Source organism: Henckelia pumila, chromosome 3 (assembly GCF_033568475.1).
Source record: "Henckelia pumila isolate YLH828 chromosome 3, ASM3356847v2, whole genome shotgun sequence".
Classification (NCBI taxonomy): Eukaryota; Viridiplantae; Streptophyta; class Magnoliopsida; order Lamiales; family Gesneriaceae; genus Henckelia; species Henckelia pumila.
The window spans coordinates 134123872-134141193 of record NC_133122.1 but is presented as its reverse complement, the minus strand read 5'-3'; the positions used below and the strand labels follow the sequence as shown (position 1 = coordinate 134141193).

General features: G+C 40.1%; 1 pseudogene; it reads left to right on the top strand.

Moving 5' to 3' along the window:
* Nucleotides 1-17322, top strand: part of LOC140889536 (subtilisin-like protease SBT4.13) — a 62727-nt pseudogene that overhangs the window by 43672 nt on the left and 1733 nt on the right.

Sequence of the window (17322 nt, the reverse complement as noted above, 5' to 3'; positions counted from 1 at the left end):
CGGCCTCTTTAGCAGCAGCTGATGCCGCAATGTATTATGCCTCAGTGGTGGAATCCGCTGTGGTGTACTGCTTAGAACTCTTCCAAGAGACAGCACCGCCATTGAGCATGAACACAAATCCAGAGGTTGACTTCGAGTCATCCACGTCACTTTGGAAGCTAGAGTCGGTATAGCCTTCCAATTTCAGTTCTCTTCCTCCATAAACCATGAATACATTCTTAGTTCTTCTCAAGTACTTAAGAATATCCTTCACGGCTTTCCAATGCATTTGACCGGGATTGGCTTGATATCTGCTCGTGACACTCAGAGCAAATGCCACATCCGGTCTGGCGGATATCATCCCATACATGATACTCCCTATGGCTGATGCATATGGTATGTGTGTCATTTTCTCTATCTCTTCGTCAGTCTTGGGACACATAGACTTGGATAGAGAGACTCCATGACACATAGGTAGATGTCCTCTCTTGGACTCATCCATTGAAAACCTTTTCAATATAGTGTCGATGTAGGTAGCTTGAGTAAATCCTATCATTCTCTTAGATCTATCTCTATAGATCTGTATCCCTAGAATATAGGACGCCTCACCCAAATCCTTCATCGAGAATCTACCTGATAACCATATCTTTGTTGACTGCAACATCCCTACATCATTCCCAATGAGTAAGATGTCATCAACATAAAGTACTAAGAATGTCACAGCATCCTTAACTACTTTCTTGTACACGCACGGTTCCTCCGGGTTCTTGATGAAACCAAAATCCTTTATTGTTTCATCAAATTTCTGGTTCCAACTTCTTGATGCTTGTTTGAGACCATAGATCGCTCTCTGAAGCTTGCATACCTTATGCTCGCTTTCCATGGATGTGAATCCCTCGGGCTGCATCATATAGATTTCTTCCTTAATGTTTCCATTAAGAAATGCAGTCTTCACATCCATTTGCCATATCTCATAGTCATACCATGCTGCTATAGCAATAAGAATTCTTATGGACTTGAACATTGCGACTGGTGAAAAAGTTTCATCATAGTCAACTCCTTGTCTTTGAGTATAACCTTTTGCCACCAATCGTGCCTTATAGGTCAGTACCTTTCCATCAGGCCCAAGTTTTCTCTTATAGATCCATTTACACCCTATTGGAACAATTCCATCGGGAGGATCTACTAAAGTCCAAACTTGGTTTGTATGCATCAAACCTATTTCCGACTGCATAGCTTCAAGCCATAAATTCGAATCTGCATCAGAAATTGCTTCCTTGAAGTTTCTTGGATCACATCCAATGTCGGGTTCACTTTGATCCCCTTCAAGAAGAAAACCATATCTAATTGGAGGCCTAGAAGTCCTCTCGGATCTTCTAGTAATAGGCGTGTCAATCAATGGTTCCTGAGGTGTAGGATCATTATTTTGTATCTTGGGTTCTTCTCGAATTTCTTCGAGTTCCATCATCTTGCCTTTCTTATCCAATAAGAACTCCTTCTCCAAGAAGGTGGCATTCCTTGAAACAAACACTTTTGTTTCAGTAGGATGATAGAAATAATATCCGATTGAATTCTTCGGATACCCTACAAAATAACATAAGGTGGATCGACTATCCAACTTATCTCCCACTGTCTGCTTCACGTAAGCAGGACATCCCCAAATCCTCAAGTACGAATACTTAGGAGCTTTGCCATTCCATAACTCGTATGGTGTTTTGTTCACTGCTTTAGTGTGAACGTTGTTCAACAACAATACCGCCGTTTCAAGAGCATAGCCCCAAAACGAAGGCGGGAGCTCAGTGAAGCTCATCATAGACCGAACCATGTCCAACAAAGTTCGATTGCGACGCTCCGAAACACCATTAAGCTGAGGTGTCATAGGAGGAGTCCACTGAGAGAGAATCCCATTCTCTTTTAGATAGCTCAAAAACTCGGTACTCAAGTATTCTCCACCTCGATCTGATCGAAGTGCTTTAATCCTCTTACCTAGTTTGTTTTCTACTTCGGCCTTGAATTCTTTGAACTTTTCAAATGATTCAGACTTATATTTCATCAAATATAAGTACCCATACCTAGAATAATCATCAGTAAAGGTAATGAAATAGGTGTGACCAAATTTTGTACCAATACTAAATGGTCCGCAAACATCCATATGGATCAAATCCAATAGATTTTGACTACGCTCAGGTTTTCCTTTGAAAGGAGATTTAGTCATTTTTCCTTTCAGGCAGGACTCACAAGTAGCTAGAGAGTTAATATCAGACATATCAAACATGTCCTCTCCCACTAGCTTGTTCATCCTCCTTGATGAAATATGACCTAGCCTAGCATGTCAAAGGTTTGCCGGGTTTTGACTATCGATTTTCCTTTTGTTTGTTGTTACCGGTTTATCAACATAATTTATTGGAACGTCTTTTAATTTTAAGTTATATAGATCGTTTTCAAGTTGTCCATTTCCAATCAAACATTCATTCTTGTAAATATTGCAAATCCCATTCACAAAATTGCAAGAAAAACCATCTCTATCAAGCATAGAAACAGAAATAATGTTTTTAATTAAGTCTGGAACAAATAAAACATCTCTCAAAAGTAACTTAAAACCGTTCTGCAAAATTAAATAAACGTCTCCCACAGCTTTGGCTTCAACTCTAGAACCATTTCCGAGCCTCAGCTGGGTCTCACCCATTCTAAGCTTGCGACTTCTTGTCATCACCTGCAAATCATTGCAAATGTGAGATCCACATCCGGTATCCAATACCCAAGAAGTAGTATTAAGTGAAACATTTATTTCAATATAAAACATACCCTTCGCAGTTCGCAACTGCTCTAGATATTCCTTGCAGTTACATTTCCAATGACCAGGTTTCTTGCAGTGATGGCAAACATCCTTGGACTTTTCATTGTTTGAAGCCTTTGTCTTGTTCTTCTTCTCGGGTCCGGTTTTCTTGGATGGGGCAGAACGTTTCTTACCCTTTGTACTTGGCCCCTTCTTAGCAGAAGAAGAGGAGCCCACCAAGAGAACCGGTTTATCCTTCTTTAAAGTGGCTTCATAAGTTACAAGCATATTGACCATCTCTTCAAGGGAGGCCTCTATCTTGTTCATATTGAAATTCACCACAAAACCGTCAAACGATGAAGGAAGAGAGAGAAGTAATAAGTCCACATTGAGTTCATGCTCCAATACCAATTCAAGCGTTACCAACTTCTGAATGAGCCAAATCACGCGTACCCCATGATCACGGACCGAAGTCCCTTCACGCATGCGACACGTCATTAACTCTTTTACAGTAGCAAACCTTTAAGCTCTCGATTGAGCCCCAAAAAGTTTCTTGAGTTGTACGTGAATGTCAGCAGCATTCACGGTATCCTCAAATCGCCTCTGGAGTTCATCAGACATCGAAGCTTGCATATAGCATTTGGCCTTGATATCATGGTCCCACCATTTATCAAGTTTGGCCAACTCTTCCGGACTTATATCAGCTGGTGCTTCCTTCGGAGGAGATTTTTCTAACACGTAGAACATCTTCTCCGAGGTCAAGACAATCTTCAACTTACGAAACCATTCCGTATAGTTTGCGCTAGTCAGTTTATTTTGTTCGAGAATAGAGAATAGTGGATTGCGCGAATTCATCTTAATGAAATACTGAAAAGAAATAGACAATAATCAGTTATTGTTTAATTAATTTACTAAGACATAAAATAGGCGAAATTTATTTTATGAATCTCACTCCCACTGTTTTAACGATTTCACTACCCTCTAGTGAAAACGAGAAACATTTTCTTTAGTGGGAACATGGAGTCCAATTGACAAACTATAGTCCCGAATAATATCAGCCAACCATAATTTTCAAAAGGTAGAGCCCAATTGCTTCCAAAGAAATCTCCATGTTTTTACCTCATGTCCAATAAGAGCCCAATAATATGACGCCGTTTATTGTGACATGTCAAGATGACCCATCAATATTAAGTTGTGATGGACGGTTGCCATGTGGATCCCCAATAATATGAGCCAATCCCATGGGAGTTCCATCCAACTTACAACATGTGTCGATCCAATGTACAGCTTTCCGACGAACGGGCCCCCCCAATAATATGAGCCGGACCGTATCCGCGGGTAGCATCTCATACATTTATCGTTGATGGAAGGTAGGAACATTTAAACAATATTTAAATTTCCTTTATTTATCTTGATATCAATTTTAAATCATATTTAAAATGAGGGATTTTAATTTTGAAAATTTGTCTCATCATTTAAAATTTGTATGCTTGCGGGATTCATACAATTTAGTCTAAACATGCATACAACGATAATATCATATATTATATTTTAGGATGATCGATCCCATTAATAATCGACCTGTGGTTGCCAATCACGATTCTAAGTCCAATCCTAGGTGATATGCAAGTATGCAATGCAATCCTATTACATTGTGCTTCCAATTTACATTTTTTCAGTCTTTATCATTGCTTGCTGGTCCCACCTCCATCTTCAAAAACTCCCATTATTTCTAGTGAATTTAAAATAAATTACTATGACAAATAAAGGGATACATTATAGGGGTGGAAACGGGCCATAAACCAGGCCCACTTTTATTAAATATGATAAAATCAAATTTGGGCCATAAACAAGGCCCATTAATAAAACCCAACAATCAATGATAAAGTCAAATGTAAACAACCTAACATACACCTACAATATTGGTCATGGCAATCGATCATCCTTATCCAATAATATTTAATTCAAAAATTAATTTATTGGATATCATGCAATGGCAATAATTATAAATAGATAAAATCATATTTCATACATAAAATATTATTTTATATATAAAATCATATTTTATCTAGTTTATCCATAAAATCATATTTTACATATAAAATCCAATTTTATACATAAAATCATATTTTATTATCAATTGTACCAAAATTAATAATTAAAAATTTAATTTATGGGATTAAATTTATAAATTTCCAAAATTCAAAATTTATCCAAAAATTAATTTTCTTAAAAATTTTGGGCTCAAACAATTTTGACCCATTGCCTCGTGGACCAACTGAAACAATTTTCAATCGGGCCAAAAACTGGGCCCAAAACCATTTTGGGCTAGAATTCATAATTCACGAAAAAATTTAATTTTTTAAAAAAAATTTCTGGGTAGCCCGGGACAATCCCGGGCTGCCCGCCCGTCGCTGGGCTGGACTCGTCCAGCCCAGCCGCTGGGCCGCTCCATGCGGCCCAGCTGCGCGGGCTAGGGCAACGCTTGCCCTAGCTCGCGCAGGGCTGCACGCGGTGCTGCTCGCTGCCTTCGGGCAGCGGGCAGCCCGAAAATAAATTTTTTTTTTCTTTTCCGTTTTATTTTTCTGAAAAATCGAGGCTTTGTACAATCGATAAAATTTTAATCGTAAAATCCGAGAAGAGCCTGGCTCTGATACCACTGTTGGAACACGGTCATTCTCCGGATCGAAAAAGAAAGTGATACCCGGTGCAGCGGAAGTTTTAAATTTTTATATGGAACGATTCCATATGGGTATCAAATTCCTACGATTAAAATTGATAATATAAAATTTAAACAATATAAATTTTACCTTAAAATCTCAAAACGAGATTATGGACACCAACAGATTAAACTGCTCTTGTTGTATATCCCAGGAACTGATGAACGAACAATTCTTCAATCAGGTCCACGAACAGAAGTTTAATCCCTCTGATAGACTACACTAGAAAGTCTATCAGAAGTTTCTACGAAGAGATAGAACAGATATGATCTGCTAATACAGACTGCAAATTCGAAATTCGCAGACTGAAAATTCTCTAAGACAGAGAGGGCGGGGGCGGCCGAAATTCCTAGACTGGAGGCTAGGGTTTTCGAAAATCTGAGTGTAAGTTGTGTGTAATTTCTGTACTGCAATAACTTATTTATAATGTGGGCTGCTAACAGCTTAGGGCCCATTAGTCATAATTTCAAGCCTGACAAGCAAAGCCCGCATTGTCAGAAATTAATATAAAATTCATCGTGACTCAGATTGATAAACCAATTTCACCAATGTGCACAGAAACCATTTCTGCATCTTTTAAAGTCAAGATAAATTTTCTGAATCCGAATTCAGTGGTTTCCAAAAATGTCCATCACTATGTCATTTTAGGAAATCTTACTCCCTCTACTCTTAAATAAGAAGTCCCACTTCTTTATTCACTAAATTTAACTCTTTAAATTTAATTATCTCAACGGGGATTAAAAATCCATTACTTGTGTGACCCTCAATGGTTCAGGGATACAGCTAGCCGTGGGCTCACAACTCCTTGTGACTCGGAACAACAATTTCCGACTTGCCCATCGAATCATGGTAAGAGCGCCTAGCAACATCGCCCCATGATTCCCTAGGTATCACTGATAGTGCCTGCAAGAACCAATAGATTTTGGTTAGCGTACAGTACGGTCCCTTCATCCATATATCCCGATCGAATCAACAACTATTGGTAAATCGAGAGTCGTTCGAGATTCGATAACTATGCAATGCGTCTTGAAGATCAAATAGTGACATTGCATGTGCTACTAAGAAACCATTTCTTAAAACACATCATGTACTCTGGCCAGAGATTCGTCACACTAATATCTCCTCATATTGCATAGGATATCCACACTCGCAAGTATGTGGTGAATCCTTGACAACAAAGCATCGACTCCTATATGTGTCGTAACTGTACCCAATCCCGACACCTGATGACCCCAATAGAGTCGGTAAACGAGTCAAAGTACAGTACTAGCATATAGAGTCTCAATGATGTTTCAAGTAGTAAGGACTAATGGTGTACAACCAAAACCGCGGACTTTATCCACTCGATAAGTGATAACCACTTGGAAAGTCCGGATAGGGTAGTTCGATCATTCATCGTATGAATATCCATTTGCATGCTTTGAACATCTCTATGTTCCATACCAATGAAACGTGGTACTCGGCATCGCAAATGCTAGTCTCAATCTCGAGCGATCCTTATCCTTATTAACGGACGGCTCAATCGACTAGGAGCTGTTTAGAATATACAGTGACTATAAGATGTGTTTCATGATAGTCATCCCCATGTGCCACCACATCTTACATATACTATAGTATATTCAAGGTCTTCATCTAAACATCTTATAGTATGTCACAACATAATAATATGATAAAAGATAAAGTAAATGCCATTATAAAAGTGTAAATTATATTAAACAAAAGATTGTTTATACATAGAGTCATAAAAGCCCTTAGCCACAAGTTGGCTCACCGGGCACCCACTCTTTCAAAAACTCTAAGATGGACAATCCTAAAATCTCGCATACAAATATGAAATCAAACAGATCAAAGATTGATACTTAATAAAGATTAAACACTACGAATCGAATCTTATGAATAAAATATATCAAGATTTTTTCTCCCTCAACCAAGTATTAAAAGTTTAGCCAACAATACTCATGATCCAAATCAATAAAAATTCAAAGAAAAGAAGAAAACTAGAGATAAAAATTCAAGAATAAAACCTAGCCTCCAAGAGAGAGTCTCCAAATCTGATAATTAGTCCTAAAACCCGAAATAAAAGTCTAATAAAGGTTAGAGAATAAAATAACAAAGTTTCCAAAATTATAAAATGTTTCCCAGAAAGTGACGCTCGCTCGATCGGCAACATCCTGCAGATCGAGCGGTGTAAAAATCCTAAAGCTACTGCCTGGCATAAACGAGTGCCGCTCGATCGGTAAACTCCTGCAAATCGAGCGGCATAAAACTTCCAACGTTACTGTTTCAAGGTAAAGGCGCCCGCTCGATCAGCAACATCCTGCGGATCAAGCGGCGAAGAGATCTTCAGAAATTCCAGTTTTTCCATTGCTTCAAAGCTCCGTCCTAGTCCGCCCAAAATATGCGACCTAACCACAAAAACGAGAATCCCATCATGCAAACACAGAAAATGCAATACTAACAAATTGCAAAAATAAAACCTGTAAACTAATGCAAAACAACAACAAAATGACACTAACAAATGCATAAAAACATAACTATCAAATACCCCCACACTTACTCCTTGCTCGCCCTCGAGCAAGTCATACAAGATAAAATATGCAAACAAGAATCAAGAAATACTACGCAGTACTGGCCTCAGTTCATTTTTTTCAAACTTTTCACATTCACCCATCCAACTCACATTGTTTTGAAAATTTTAAAACCAGACGGATTTCACTTCACAAACTTATAAACCCCGCAACTCAAGTTCAAAACACACTCCTCCAAATTCAATTCACACATTCATAGATCATGAGGATTTTTCATGGTTTCACAGGATTATAATGAATATAAATCAAATCAACACACTCACAATCGGTTAAACACAAAGAAATCTAGTGTGTACGTGTTTTGATAAAAAAAATTCATACTCATCAATAGTGTCAATCGACAGTCCATAGGCAAAATTCTCGCAACCCCTCTCCACTAGTATATTGGGCGACTGTGACTCGGTCAATAGGTCTTAATTGGCTTATAATGTAGGCTTGGCTTATAGCTACAATAAAGAAAAAGGATTCAAAGAGGGAGTAAATTATGTCTATCTTTAGAGTTCACTCCTTTTTCATTCAGTTTTCACACCATTTTTCACTTCATTGATCTCCACAATTTTTTTTCTAATGCTTTTCACCATTTAATTTCCCTTCTTTTCTTTTTTTTCTCTTTTTTTCCCCACTTTTTCACTACTATTTTTCTTTTTCTTTCAAGCTATCATCACAACATTCCATATTAACCATTCAGAGCAGGAGCATAAAATGATTTCAACATTCAACTCACTCCCTTAAAGGTAGGAAACAGTGTTTAGGCTATAGGTAGTAGTTTTAGGACCTTGAAATAATGCCGAACGAGGGTTTACCACACATTTGCACGCATGCCATTCGTTTTTCAATCAGGCTCAAACAAGGTACTAGGGATAATTAATAAAGTGGGTGGCTAGAAAAGCTCAAACAAATTCAGAAAAATTGCCAACATCACTCCTAAGTCACAGTTTACCCGTATTTCGCCTCGAAGGGTGTTTGAACTAATTCTAGACATGTCTCAATTCACAATCAACTCATACAAATATTAATCAGTGAAGAAAAGAGAAATCATCAACAGTAAACGATGATTTTGCACAAATTTCAGAAATATGCACCTCATGTGCTCATATATATGTGAAAGCTCAACGGGCATCTAAGGAAAAAAATTCAAGAGAAGTTAGGCCCAAAGAATCCAAACAATGCCTCAATCCTATCCACGTTTGTATGTTTCAAAATTCAGATTTGAGTGTAATTCACAGAGTATGTAAGAGTTCACTCGTCTACTAAGTTCCATCAGTGCAAAAACTTGTCAGATAGGCATGTAATTCACAAACAAAGCGTCATCATTGGCCAGGCTACACGTTTCCTTCTCAACTCAATACAGAATGCAACAGAATGATAAAATCCAAAAACAAACTAAATGCAACAACGCAACAAAAACAACAATGCAATGAAATGCATGCATGAATGCACCCTCCCACACATAAACGAAACATTGTCCTCAATGAAAGACAACACAAAACTCAACCAAACAACTAAACAGAATGAAATGCAAAAACAAAAAACGGGACTCCCCTGGTTTACAGGTCTGCGGCATCTTCCCCTTCAGCCTCCGGAGGAAGGACAGGAGAGGCATACTGGAAAGGGAAAGGTGGCGGGAATGGGAGAGTGGCTGGAACGGCATTTTGATCAAGACCAAAGTTCAATGTGAGATTCCGCAATAAAGAATCCACCGCTTGCAAATTGTGAGCCACCACCGTATTATAAGCATCCTGATGGTGAGCGTAGGCAGTGAGCTCATGGATGGAATCGGCTTGAGAGTGACGAGGAGGTAGAGGCGGCCTTTGGGGGGCTGGCGGTTGTTGGAAGTGGTCGTCCCTCATAAAATGCTTGACACGATGCGCTCTCTTGGCTTCGATAAAGGCGGAGTCGAGTGGTTGCTGAGGCTGCAACCACTCTTCATCATTCCAAACAACAACCTCGGCGCGTATGCATAGACAGGTGATGATCATGGGAAAGTAGAGACCCACTGTGACATTATGGATTGATCTGTGAATCTCACTATGAAGGTCACGCCCCACATTAATTGGTGCTCCTATTTCAAGCGTATAAAGAAGTGTAGCGCGGTCAAGATTGACATCGCTTGAATGTAATATCGGCATCAGACACCGAATCACGAAAGCATACCACGAGGCAGGAAGCACACGTAAGAACCGCTCCTTGAAGTTCACGATAGAAACTGGGTCAACCCATGTAGCTCCAGGGTATGCTAGTTTTTCAAGAAACTCATCCAAATCCGGGCCGTCGTGTAGGCTTTGATAGAGCGAATCGTCCACCTCTGGTATTTCAAATAAAGCATTCAACTCATGGGGCAAAAAAGAAAATAGTTTCCCCCTAACAAATGCCTTTCTATCTGTTCTCTTTGCTGCATTCGCATAGAATTCACGAACAAGCGGGACTACAGCCGGAGGAGGTGGCTCGCAGAATTTTGTCCAACCCCGCTCTTGAATAGTCCTAAGAATATCAAGATAGGCCAAGTCTAACTCAAAACCACATTTAGGAATGGGTGAACTACTTGCCTTGGTAGTGATGTAACGATCACGAGCGGCGTCATTGACAAAGAGCCCGGTGAAGTTGGCAAAAGATCGAGCAGCGACTCGAGAAGAGGACTCTCCTTGACTTCGTACGCGTTTAGGTCCCATGTAAAGTATGAAGATAGCACCGAGTGAAGGATGCAATACGTCGAACACTTGGCGTGCGAAAAGAATCCGGTGCCTCTGAGAAGATTTTGCGTCTAAACGGAACCGAGAAGGAAGATGGAGCAGTAGAAAGTCCTACAAATGAACGAAGAGGATGATCGGAGATGATGGCCATGCGCGAGAAGATGGGGTGCCGATCGTGAGATTTCCGACGAAGGAGAAGACTGGAGAAGATGATCGGAGATGATGGCGACTAGAGTGCGGTGGTCCTTCCCTCGACTAATTCCTGCGGATTAAGAGAAATAAAGATGAATTTAAGGAGGTAAATTGGTAGAAAGTATTTTGGGGATTTAAGTCTTTGGAAGATAGAATAGAGGGAATGATAGAGGGAAAGGGGATTCTGGGTTTTAATTAACGTAAAAAGGCTGTCGCTCGATCGGCAAGATGTTGCGGATCGAGCGACAAAAAATAAGCGACTTACTGTCCCGAAGAAAAGCACGCTCGCTCGATCCGCAAAATGTTGCGGATCGAGCGAGACAAAAAACATAAAATCACTGTCTCCAACAAAAAAGCGCTCGCTCGATCCGCAAGCTCTTGCCAATTGAGCGAGCCAAAGAAAAAAAAATATTTTCGGCTTTTTCAAAATTTCGGAAAAACAAGAAAAAAAACTGGAAATAAAATTAAAACTAAGGAAAAAGAAAAAAAAAATAAAGGAAAAAAAAATATAAAAACGAGTAAAAGCAAAAGGGAAAGAAACACTGGGTTGCCTCCCAGTCAGCGCTAAATTTGTAGTCAGTCTATAGCTCGACTGCATGCCGTGATTTAGTTGACATTTGGCGGAGCATCAAGAGTGATATCATGCTCGTCCTCTCCGATGTTCACTTGGACTCCTTCATAGTAATGCTTAAGACGGTGGCCATTCACCTTGAATGTTTTGGATGTGTCCAAACTTTGAATTTCGACTGCACCATGAGGAAAGACATTAGTTACAACAAAAGGTCCATTCCAACGCGAAAGTAACTTACCTAGAAACAACCAAAGTCTTGAATGATAGAGCAAAACTTTCTGACCGACTTCGAAGTTCCGTCGAGAGATCATCTTGTCATGGAAGGCCTTTGTTTTGTCCTTGTAAATCTTAGAGGTAGCATAGGCATCATTTCGGATCTCTTCCAATTCTTGCAACTGCAGCTTTCGGTGCTCGCCGCTCTCATCCATCTGCATGTTAAAATGTTTGATAGCCCAATAGGCTCTATACTCCAATTCCACCGGCAGATGACATGGTTTCCCAAAAATCAACCGATATGGAGACATTCCAATCGGCGTCTTAAACGCGGTTCTATACACCCACAAGGCATCATCCAAACGTAAGCTCCAATCCTTTCTTGTAGGATTCACGGTCTTTTCGAGGATAGATTTGATCTCTCTGTTTGATACCTCAGCTTTACCGTTGGATTGTGGATGATATGCAGTGGAAATTCTGTGGGTCACATGGTATTCTTTAAGCAAACTCGCCATGGTCCGGTTGCAGAAGTGTGTACCTCTATCACTAATGAGGGCTCTTGGAATTCCAAACCTAGAGAAAATGTTATGCTTGATAAACTCTGCAACAACTTGAGAATCGTCAGTACGGGCGGCTTTTGCTTCCACCCACTTTGAGACATAATCCACAGCAAGTAATATATAAATATAACCATATGAACTCGGGAAGGGTCCCATGAAGTCGATGCCCCAAACATCAAAGATCTCACAAACTAGAATAGGTTGTTGGGGCATCTCCTTTCATTGGGAGATGTTACCTGTCTTTTGTCATTGAGCGCACGACTTACAGAACATGTACGCGTCTCAAAATAAGGAAGGCCAGAAAAATCCGCTATCCAACACCTTCCTTGACGTCTTTTTCGGCGCATAAGAATGACAAAACGTGAGGATAGGGATTACCTCGCTCGCAGGTACACATCGACGTATCACTTGATTAGCGCAGTGTTTCCACAAGTATGGATCATCCCACACATAATACTTCGCATCTCTTCGCACTTTGTCTCTTTGCGCCTTGGAAAATTCAGAGGGGAAACCATTAGTAACTAAATAATTCACAATATTTGCGTACCATGGTAATTCGGCGCTCGCCGAAAACAGTTGTTCATCAGGAAATTCTTCTCGCAAATTCAGCTCCTCATCAACATGAACTAGACATCTCAAGTGGTCAGCAACTTGATTCTCGGCCCCTCTTTTGTCCTTAATTTCCACATCAAATTCGCTCATAAGTAGTATCCACCGGATCAGTCTTGGTTTTGCCTCTTTCTTCGCCATCAGAAAACGAAGAGCTGCATGGTCAGAGTAAACAATAACTTTAGCACCAAGTAAATAGGAGCGAAATTTTTCTAATGCAAAAACAACAGCTAAAAGCTCCTTTTCAGTAGTGGAATAATTTCGTTGGGCATCGTTCAGTATACGCAAAGTGTAATAAATAGCATGCGATGCTTTCCCAACTTTCTGGCATAAAACAGCGCCAACGGCATAGTCACTGGCGTCACACATAATCTCGAATGGCTGGCTCCAATCCGGTGGTTGGATTATTGGTGCAGATGTCAAGGAGTTCTTCAATTTGTCAAAGGATGATTTGCATGACTCATTAAACTCAAATGACACATTTTTTTGTAATATCTTGCACATGGGGGATGCGATCTTGGCAAAATCTTGGATGTACCTCTTGTAAAAACCTGCATGGCCAAGAAAAGAACGCACTTCCCGCACACATTTGGGATAAGGGAGAGACTGAATGATATCAATTTTAGCCCTATCTACCTCTATGCCCTTAGATGACACAACATGACCCAAAACCACACCTTGCCCAATCATAAAATGACATTTTTCAGAATTTAAAACTAGGTTGGTTTCGATACACCTCTTAAGGACAAGTGCAAGGTTAGATAGACATTTTTCAAAGGAATCACCATAGACAGTGAAGTCATCCATGAAAACTTCTAAGATATGCTCAATAAAGTCCGAAAAAATACTAACCATACACCGTTGGAAAGTGGCCGGTGAATTGCAAAGTCCAAAGGGCATCCATCGATATGCAAAGGTGCCAAACGGGCATGTGAACGTCGTCTTTTCCTGATCCTCTGGCGCGATAGCAATCTGAAAATAACCAGAATATCCATCAAGAAATCAATAGTAAGGATGACACGCTAACCTTTCAATCATTTGATCAATAAAGGGTAAAGGAAAGTGGTCCTTTCGGGTTCCGGCATTCAGCTTCCTATAATCAATACAAACCCTCCACCCATTTTGAATACGGGAGGGAACCATCTCGTCATCCTTGTTCTTCACCACAGTAATTCCGGTTTTCTTTGGTACCACTTGTACCGGACTGACCCACTGACTGTCAGAAATTGGGTAGATCACCCCAACTTCAAGTAGCTTCAAAATTTCAGCCTTTACCACCTCCATCATTGGTGGATTCAGTTTGCGTTGCGGCTGACGTGAGGGGTTTGCTCCTTCCTCCATCAATATTCGGTGCATGCATGTGGAAGGGCTGATTCTCTTAATGTCTGCTATGGTCCATCCAATAGCAGTCTTGTGCTCTTGTAACACCTTGACTAATTGCTCCTCTTGATCGACTTCCAAACTGTTGGAGATGATAACCGGTAGTGTTTCTCCTTTACCAAGGAAAACATACTTCAGATGGTTTGGAAGCGTCTTCAGTTCGACCACTGGTGCCTGCAAAACAGGTGGAAGATGCCTAGTATTAGAGATTGGCAAAGATAAGTAAGAGACATTACCTGACTGAGGTAGCTCAGGTGAATTATTCAGAAGTTTCTCAATCTCTTTCACTTCTTGACTGCATCGAATTCCATCTTCCGTCTGTATAATGGGTGCTGTAATAGCCACCTCTAGCTCATCTTTCCCTGCATGCTCACAATAATCTTGGGCCAAGAAATACACAATATCAACAGAAAATACACAATAATCACTATCAGGAAATTTCATGGCATCATAAATATTAAATTTCACAATCTCGCCATAGAATTCCATAGTAAGTGTGCCACTGTGAACATCAATTTTTGTCATGGAAGTTTTCAAAAATGGTCTGCCTAACAAAATAGGACTATTATGATCACCGTTTTCCATGTCTAGCACATAAAAATCTACAGGAAACACCAATTCATTGACTTGCACCAACACATCTTCTACTACTCCTCTAGGGTATGCATTAGACCTATCAGCTAACTGGATAACAATTCCAGTTTTGTTCAATGGGCCAAGTTTCAATGATGCATATATAGAATAAGGCATAACGTTGATTGATGCTCCTAGATCTAGCATGACCTTCTCAAGTCTAACATTCCCTATAGTGCATGGGATAGAAAACATACCTGGATCCTTGCATTTTGCAGGCAATTTCCGTTGGATCATAGCAGAGACATTCTCGCCAAGTTCCACTTTTTGACAGCCTTTCAATGTTTGTTTCCTCTTTGCTGTACACAACTCCTTCAAGAACTTCGCGTATCGAGGTACCTGCTTAATAGCATCTAGCAACGGAATATTCACCTCACATCTACAAAAAGTCTCATAAAGATCTTTTATCCCTTCATTTTTTCTAGATTCTTTAAGTGCTAAGGGAAAAGGGGCGACAGGATTATATTCAGAAAGTGGAGGAAACTTACCTCTTGGCGCTTCTTCCTTGGATGTTTCTCCATCAGTCGCCTTTGGCTCTTCTTGTTGTTTATCCTTGGGTGAAGTCTCCACTTCTTTTTCCTTGATCTTCAACTCCTTCCCATTCCTTAGAGTGATTGCACTTGCGTTTTCTCTTGGGTTTGGAATTGTTTGAGATGGTAGAGCATTGGAATGTTGTGCTTCTAGCTTGTTGATGGCGGTGGCGAGCTGTCCCATCTGGGTGTTCATGTTCTGGATACTTGCTCTTGTTTCCTGTTGAAAAGCTTCAGTGTTAGTGGCAAGTTCCTTAACTATATTTTCGAGAAACTCACCTGGTGTTGGTATCTGAGGTCGCTGCTGTTGCTGTTGAGGATACGGCGGCCTATAATTTTGATTATATGGTGGTGCTTGAGGCCCCGATTGATTTGCTTGAGGTTTCCCATATCTCAGATTGGGATGATCCTTCCAACCAGGATTGTATGTGTTGGAATAGGGATCATATTTCCACTGCGGTGGTCCAGGAAATACCCCCGTAGCATTAATCTGTTCAACCAAATTTTCTTGAAATGTGGGACACATATCAGTAGCGTGTCCCACTGCAGCACAAATCCCACATGCCTTTGCAGTCTGTCCATTCCCTACAGCCATCTGACGCACAAGAGTCGTCAATTAAATTAATTATTGTTCAAGGAAAGAGACATTTACCTCATTGTTCTTCCTTGGTACATGCTCATTCCTGTTGGTGCCGAATTGTTGAGAATTGGCAGCCATGTTTTCAATTAAATTTCTCGCTTGTACCGGCGTTTTATCCATGAAAACACCTCCACTCGCCGCATCTAGCATACTCCTGACATGAGGTAACAAACCTTCATAGCATAATTGAATTAACTGGTTTTCACTTATCTGGTGTTGCGGACAGCTAGCGCAAAGCTTCTTGAACCGCTCCCAATATTCGTGTAGTGATTCCCCTGAATGTTGCTTGATTCCATAAATTTCCTTCCGGATGTTCGCAGCTCTAGAGGCTGGGAAAAATTTATCTAGAAAGATCCTTTTCATCTCCATCCACGTTGTGATAGAACCAGAGGGAAAGTAATATAGCCAATCCTTAGCAGCACTCTTCAAAGAGAAAGGAAAGGCCCTCAGCTGAATCTGCTCCTCTGTCACTCCATGGGGTTTCATACTCGTGCAAACCACGTGTAATTCCATCAAGTGTTTATTCAGGTTCTCACCTGCAAGACCATGAAAATCAGGTAATAAGTGAATTAAACCAGACTTAAGCTCAAACGTAGCATTATTTTCTAATGTAGGAAAAGTAATGCATAAAGTTGTTGATTGGGATCAGGACTTCCCAATTGTCTAAGACTCAGGTTTGCATTAGCATTAGCGGCCATCTCTTCTTCTGGAAAAGCAGCTCGAGCAGCGGCTTCTTGTTGTTGCCTACGGAGTTCTCGCCTTCGCCTATGCAAAGTTCTTTCAATTTTCGGATCGTAGAAAAAATCCTCTTCAGCAAAATCACCTGAAAGCATGAACTAGAGAGAACTAGAACCAAAGAAAAGAACAGAAAGTGAGATTAATCAAAATAAAACAAAAAGAAAAGGAACACAATAAATTAACACCGTTCCCCGGCAACGGCGCCAAAATTTTGTAGCGCTTAATCGTGTCACGCCCAAATTACCTGACTCAATCAGATTAACAAATAATGTAGTAGTGTGAGTAGGGATCGTTCTCACGAGAAAAGGCAAATTTAATGTGTTCTCAATAAATAAAGGGGGTTTTGAGGGTTGAGATTAACTACTAAAAACTTTAAGAAATGAAAACTCACTAACATGCAAGATTGAATAATAAACTGAAAAAATTCAATAAGAGACGAGACTTGGTATCGGTCGACTACACCCTTGATATTCATTCATTCAATCATCGAATCTCTAAAAATA